Raw genomic sequence first — 6,753 nt, forward strand, 5'->3', positions numbered from 1 at the left:
CCCCCCCCCCCCCCCCCACTGCTTTAGCAAGGATAGACCTCAGCCTTCAGATAGATCCCAAAACTCTTGATTCAATAGGTGTGTGTGCATATGAGAATGTTTTTGTGTGCACGTGTGTGTGTGTGTTTATTTCTTCAGCATATGCCAAAGCTTACTCTTTGTTTATATGTTTAGCCATGCCATTGACTGAATCTCATAGATTTTAGACATACAAAAATAATTACCAGTTTCCTGAAGCTAATGAACCATAATCCCCTCCCTGACCTAATTCTTTGTCTCTAATCCCCAATAATCAAAATGCTTGATACATGGTAAGTCTTCATCAAATCTTTGTTGCTAGAGTGATCAAAAAGATAACTGACCTAGGTCTAAACACCATGTCCTCCACAATTCTACACAATATCAGGAAGGAAAGTGGGTGTAGGTGGTGAACCTGCTTTTCTCGGTGGTGTCATTCTTCCTCTTTATTTCTCTCTTTTAATTAGTGAAAAAAAAAAATCAGTGTGGGATTGACTGGAATTTGTGCATCCGCAGATGAAGGCAAGACTAGCAAGACTAGCAACATGAATACTTTGTATTTTTCACTCCGTATCACCTGAGGCAGCCTCCCATGATTGGGAATAAGGGAAATGAGAATGACTACTGGGTAGGCAACCAATAATGTCTGCCAGAGTAACGTTTAATCAAAGCTTGCAGCAACCTCAAAGTTTACAAAGTATTGTAAATTATTCATTTTTTTTTTCTAGAGAATATTTTTTCTTACTTGGGAGTTGTTCTACACATAAATTTTAATGAACTGTTTTAATCTGATCCATCACTGTTTAATTATGCAGACCTATCTGTTATGAAAATAAGAAATCCTCAAAGTTCTAGCTGTGTTTATTTTCTTTGAAGTCTGGGCAAATAAAATAAAATGTGACTGTTGTGGACTTAAATCCCAATACATCTGGTATTTTCAATAGCTGCACTGAGAAACATACTGAAAAAGATAGAAAACAGGAACCGTTGGCTGCATCATCCATTTTTCAATATTGTTGCAGAATAAAGTCAAGCTCATTATGTATGGATTGCAGAATTTCTCTTCTATTGAAAAGCATGGTAACATTTTCTCATCTCAAAAGTTCCTTAAATATTATAAAGCAGCGGTTCCCAACCTTTTGGCACCGGGGACCGGTTTCGTGGAAGGTGAAAAGACAATTTTCCCATGCGGGATGGAGAGTGGGGGGTGAAGGTTCTGGGGAAGGCATTAGATCCTCACAGGGAGCGTGCACTCCAGATCCCTCGCATGCGCAGTTCACGGTAGGGTTCGTGGTACTTTGAGAAGCTAACGCGGCTGCTGATCTGACGGGAGCTGGAGCTGAGGCCAGAAAGCTCACGCGCCCACTGCTCACCTCCTGCTGCGCCGCCCAGTTCCTAACAGGCCAAGGATGGGGACTGGTCACGGCCCAGGGGTTGGGGACACATGTTATGAAGAGCAAGCACATCGCCAATCAGATTTTCATCTTTATTTGGCACTACTGTTTCGAGAGGCTTAAGTTCCGTTAACACAACTCAGTGCTCTCTGATAATCTTTTCTCCTTATGAGCTCGAAGTTCACCTTCAAAATATTTATTTTCCTGTATTTTCCAGACTGCTTTCCATAGTGGGTCAGTCAGAAGTGGAATTCTGCCTCCTTTCTGTTACTTGTTAGAATAACTACAGCTTCACCAACCAGCACCTAACTCTTCCTTTTTTATCTTCTTTCATAAAACTTGGTTCATAATCATCCCTGTTTTTACTGGACAGTATTTATGGCCATATTTTTATTTTGTGTACAAGCTTGAATACAGGATCCTTATTCCGAACATCATATATGTCTTTTTAACTTGAGATTTTTCAAAGGATCCTTATTGTCATATTGGTTCTTTGTAAACCTGGAGAAGTGGAATTGGGATTTGTACCCTTGTAGTGAAACCCTGGTTCTGATACACGGTAGGTTTATAATCCTTATTGAATCGTCAATCTTATTTGACTATCAGTCCCGGTTTATTATTTGCTTTTTCATTGGCACTATAATGATTTCAAGTTTTAAGGTTTTCTGTACAACTGGTGGACATCTGAGGACTAGAATATAATGTTATTTTAAATAATTCAAAAGAGAAATGTGTAATATAAAAAAGTTCTTTATAACCCATGCCCACTGCAGATAACTAGTACGTAGGTGTGTGTGTGTGTGTGTTTAACTGAAAGGGATGCAGACTATATATGATGGTCTGATATTTAACGGCACTTGAAATTTCTTCTCTATTTGTAGTGATGGTTTCAATGTTCCTTTTTCTGAGGGAGGCGGGATCATTTTGTCCTATGTGTACCAATAGCCAATTTCTTCTCTTCCTCACTGTCAGTAATTATTTTCCTTAACATTTACTTGTTTACCTAGTTTAGGATTGCTGACTCAATCCTGGCTAGAGTATCTGGGCACTCTGACTGCATGGTCAGCTTGGCTTGGTCTCTAGCATCCTTGGCCATGCCTAAGGTTTCCATTGTGCATTTCTACCCTTCTGTGGACAAGACACTGCCTCATAGTTTTGGTATGATGATATCCCTAAAGAAATAATACTCTATTTCCCAACCCTAACTGAAATTTTCCCATGAGGGAACATATGTAATATCTTCTTAAGTTCTTTAGGATCAGGGAACACTTTAGGGGTGAAGAAACAGCGAGTTTAGATAATGCATTAAAGGTCATAGATTATGAGCGGGAGAGCTGGGTCTACACTGAATGTTCTAGGACTCTTCTGTGGGTGGCGCTGCTGAGCTTGCATACCTGTGGGCAGCCGGGTGAAAAGGTAGAGGTAGCAGGGGATGCACCACAGTTACTGATGGGAGCCTATACGCCAGGCATCCTCTCCCACATTTGCCTTTGTCTCTTTTGTTCTTATACTTTGGCCAGGATATTTAACTCAGTAATCTCAGTATGGGCTTGGGTAAAAAAAAAAAAAAAAAAAAAAAAAAAGTGGGTAAGCTAAGTCCTCTGACAAGTAGAAAGTACTACATGGAATAGAAAAGTGACTGGACATAAGAGGAGGTGTCAGGTGTGGCTGCTGTTATTGTGAAGCCATGACTCACTCTGTGCTGCATATGTCAAAGTAGGCAGTCCCAGACTTGTTTGTGTGAATGCTTTCTGCTAATTAATTGCATTCAGGCAGACGACCTAGTAACATCAGCAAACTGGGGCGGGGAGGTGGTGCACAGAGGGTGGTCATTTCTATGAGATCAACTTTGGAGCAGTGCCATGGGATCTCAGGCCTGAGAACTCCTGGGTTTGAATCCCAACCCTTTACTGGGTGTATGACCTTCAGCAACTTATTTAACATTTCAGGAACTCATTTTTCTCATTTATAGAAAAGGCATAATAATAGTACCTTCCTCAAAAACTACTATGATGATTGAGTAAACTATTGTGTAACAGATAGTTGGCTGCATCATTGCTATGACTTACAGTGAGGGTGAGCAAGTTAAAGGAGAACTTCTCCTGATTCTGTTGGAGTGTTAGAAACAAATTGTAATCACCTTTATGTTACATGCGATGGAGCTAAGGCCCAGAAAGGGGATGTAATTATTCCAAGTTTATTCTGATAATTAATAATGACATTAGTTCGATGCATTTTTGTTTCTTAGCTCCTTCTTTTATGTAAATTACAATCAGTCTACTCTGATTCTCTGGGGAGTATCTTCGTTACTTTCCAAAGAAGGCCGGTCAATCCTTTGAAGTGGGACTTAAAATCAGGAACTTCTGTTCTAGCCACAGCAGCCATCTCTGACTGAGTTCTACTGGCTAGTAAAACTTTCCCACCCTGCCCCTGAGTGTCTCATCTTTTCTTTCTCTTTTTCTTTCTTTTTTTTTTTGAGACTCCGTCGCCCAGGCTGGAGTGCCCTGGTGCGATCTCGGCTCACTGCAAGCTCCGCTTCTCGGGTTCATGCCATTCTCCTGCCCCATCCTCCCGAGTAACTGGGACTACAGGCACCAGCCACCACGCCTGGCTAAGTTTTTGTATTTTGTTTTTTTAGCAGAGATGGGGTTTCGCCGTGTTAGCCAGGATGGTCTGGATCTCCTGACCTCGTGATTCACCTGCCTTGGCCTCCCAAACTGTTGGGATTACAGGTGTGAGCCGCTGCGCCTGGCCTCATCTTTTCTTGAGTTTAGAAAAAATATTACTTATTTTTTCATAAAGCTCTTTGTTTAAGGATAAGAGAGATTTGAACAAGACCAGGACAATCATCTCAGTCTTAGGCCACTTGTTGATAACAGCCCTATAAACTTTTGATGCAATCCTATATCAGAGCTGGAAGGGGACTTATCCAACTTAGAGACACAAAGAAAGGGGTAACCAACACACAGTCAGAGTCAGGGCTGAGTTTAGAACCAAATTACGTGACTTCTAATTCCTGTGAAGGTCTATGAGATTCTCTGCCTCTCTAACCTGAGCATCTTTGCCTATATAACACCCAGGTATAGGCTCACCACTTCCTAGCCTCTGGGATCAGGTTTGGTACATAGACGCCACATGTGTTTTCCATAGAGACCATCTAGTTGCTCAAGTTTTTCTTCTTTGTGTAGTCTGATTTAATACTTGTAACTGAATTATCTCTTGTCTCCAGTTTTCAAATACCTCTGCTTTTCTCCTACTTTCCTGGTAATATAGATTTTCTGCTCTGTTCCTCAATAATTAAGTCCTTGTCTGGGACTTCATTTATCAGATATTTACTGTTACTATTGCCAGATTCTTCCTAGGATGTTCATCAGAACTGTGCAGCACCTGGATACCAGTTAATTTCCGTTGATTATCTGCTTACTCATCCTCTCTCCTGTGCATACTCTGCTTGGACTCAGGTGTGTGTGCATATATATACATCTTGTTTCTTCCCTCTATTGTAAAATGAATGATCATTTGAAGAGTACCCTATGTTTGTATTCATCTTCCTATTTACATGCCACTAAATTATCAGTCTTGTATGCCTTTCATGCTCTCTTTACCCTTCACGTGACCCTACAGGTCCTTCTACATTCTTAGCCATTTTTCCACTAATCTGATATTTCTGGGTTTTTGATATCATGCTATAAAATCTCATGCTGTTCTATCCCTTAAATGTAGGAGGGAGAAACCTAGGATATCCATGTAAATTTTGGAGATAATTTAGGGGTACTTTGTGGTCTAGATTTTCTTTTTTTTCACTATAGATTATATAGTGGTACTTCTTTCAGACCGTCCTGATCCCAGGTATATTTCTGTGTTTTATCTCATTTTGTTTCTTTTTCTATGCTTATAATATTTAGTACTCCAAAACATTTGTATTTATAAGTATTTGTTCTCCTTTTCTGTTCACTTGAAGTAAGCTTAATAGATGCACAGAATTTTTGCACACGCAGAAATCAAATGAAGCTTTAAAGTACTCCTCCCACAGTCTCCTAAAATTAAATTCCTCTTAGTCACCTGGAAACCTAATAGGGGAGGGAAGTTGCATCTTCCAAAGAAACTGGATTAGGGAAATGAGAACAGAAGAATGCATCCTTATATTGCTCTCAGACTCTGCAGCTCAAACATCATGACTGCAGCCTCAACTAGCAGGTAGCAGAGTAGATGTCAGCATTGTGCTTCCTAGGGACTCTAGCTTCCACAGGTTCTGTAGAAGAGTCATATTTACAAACTCATTCACAAAGGAGGGCAACCTCCCCCTGCCCCCCAAATCCTGTGTTATTTTCTACACAGGACTCCTTCAGCTCATCTTCAGATTTTAGTCCAGTCCCAGAATTCTCTGTGAAGCAAACAACTCAATGTCTCTCTATCCAAGACTGAGTTCAATGTTTTTATTTTTCTGTGTGTACATTCTTTACTCACTTACTCCTTAGTGAGCAGCTCAGAGTTTGGAACAGTTCTTTGTGTACACAGAGCCCTCTACACTTTGAGTGACGTTAATTTTGCCAGATATCAATGAAGAGGTTGTCATAAGCCGTTTAGCATTTAGTGTCCCTCTTTGAGTTAAAGTGATCTGTGCCTATATTTGTTTCCTCTTATGCATTGTGAGTACCTGGAAGGCGGGGATATACTTTATTTATCATTAGTTTTTCATATCTCTGCATCCCTCTGTATCTAACACAGAGACTGGTACAAAGAAGTAATGTGTAATTTCTAAATCCAGTAGATGGTTGGTTAGGTGGGCTTTTAGGCATTGTCCATGTAGACTACGAGGAGAAAATTTTGGCTTAACTTTTGAAAAATCTGTCATAAATTATACCCACCGTCACTTTAAGCATACTATATTTTAATGAAAAATAACCAAGCCAGGACTTAGCTCAATATCTGATGTACAGTAGTTGCTTAATAAATATTTGTTGAATAAATGAAAAGCTTCTGTCATAAAATTGATTTGCATAACAAATTATAAACTCAAAGTAAGAGAAATGAAGTTAGCTGTAGTGAATATACTGAGCAGGTAGTCAAAGCAGTAATGGCACTGGACAAACTTAAGCAGGCAAGGAAGATGTTATTCAAGGCTATTGCAATAGAGTAGAGAGTCCACACTCAGTCTAATCTAGAGTCCTCTGAAAAAAAGAGTGGGAGGATTTTTAAGTTCTTGGGTGAGCTAGTGGAAAAATACTGAAAGACATTAGGAGGGTCATAAATCATCTATGCTTGCTAATTGGCTTCATCCAAAGGAAAATATAAACTTCTCATATCTTTAAGAAAGTAGGCAGTTTTGCAACTTGGAACA

Source organism: Rhinopithecus bieti, unplaced genomic scaffold, assembly GCF_001698545.2.
Source record: "Rhinopithecus bieti isolate Rb0 unplaced genomic scaffold, ASM169854v2 scaffold_45897, whole genome shotgun sequence".
Lineage (NCBI taxonomy): Eukaryota > Metazoa > Chordata > Mammalia > Primates > Cercopithecidae > Rhinopithecus > Rhinopithecus bieti.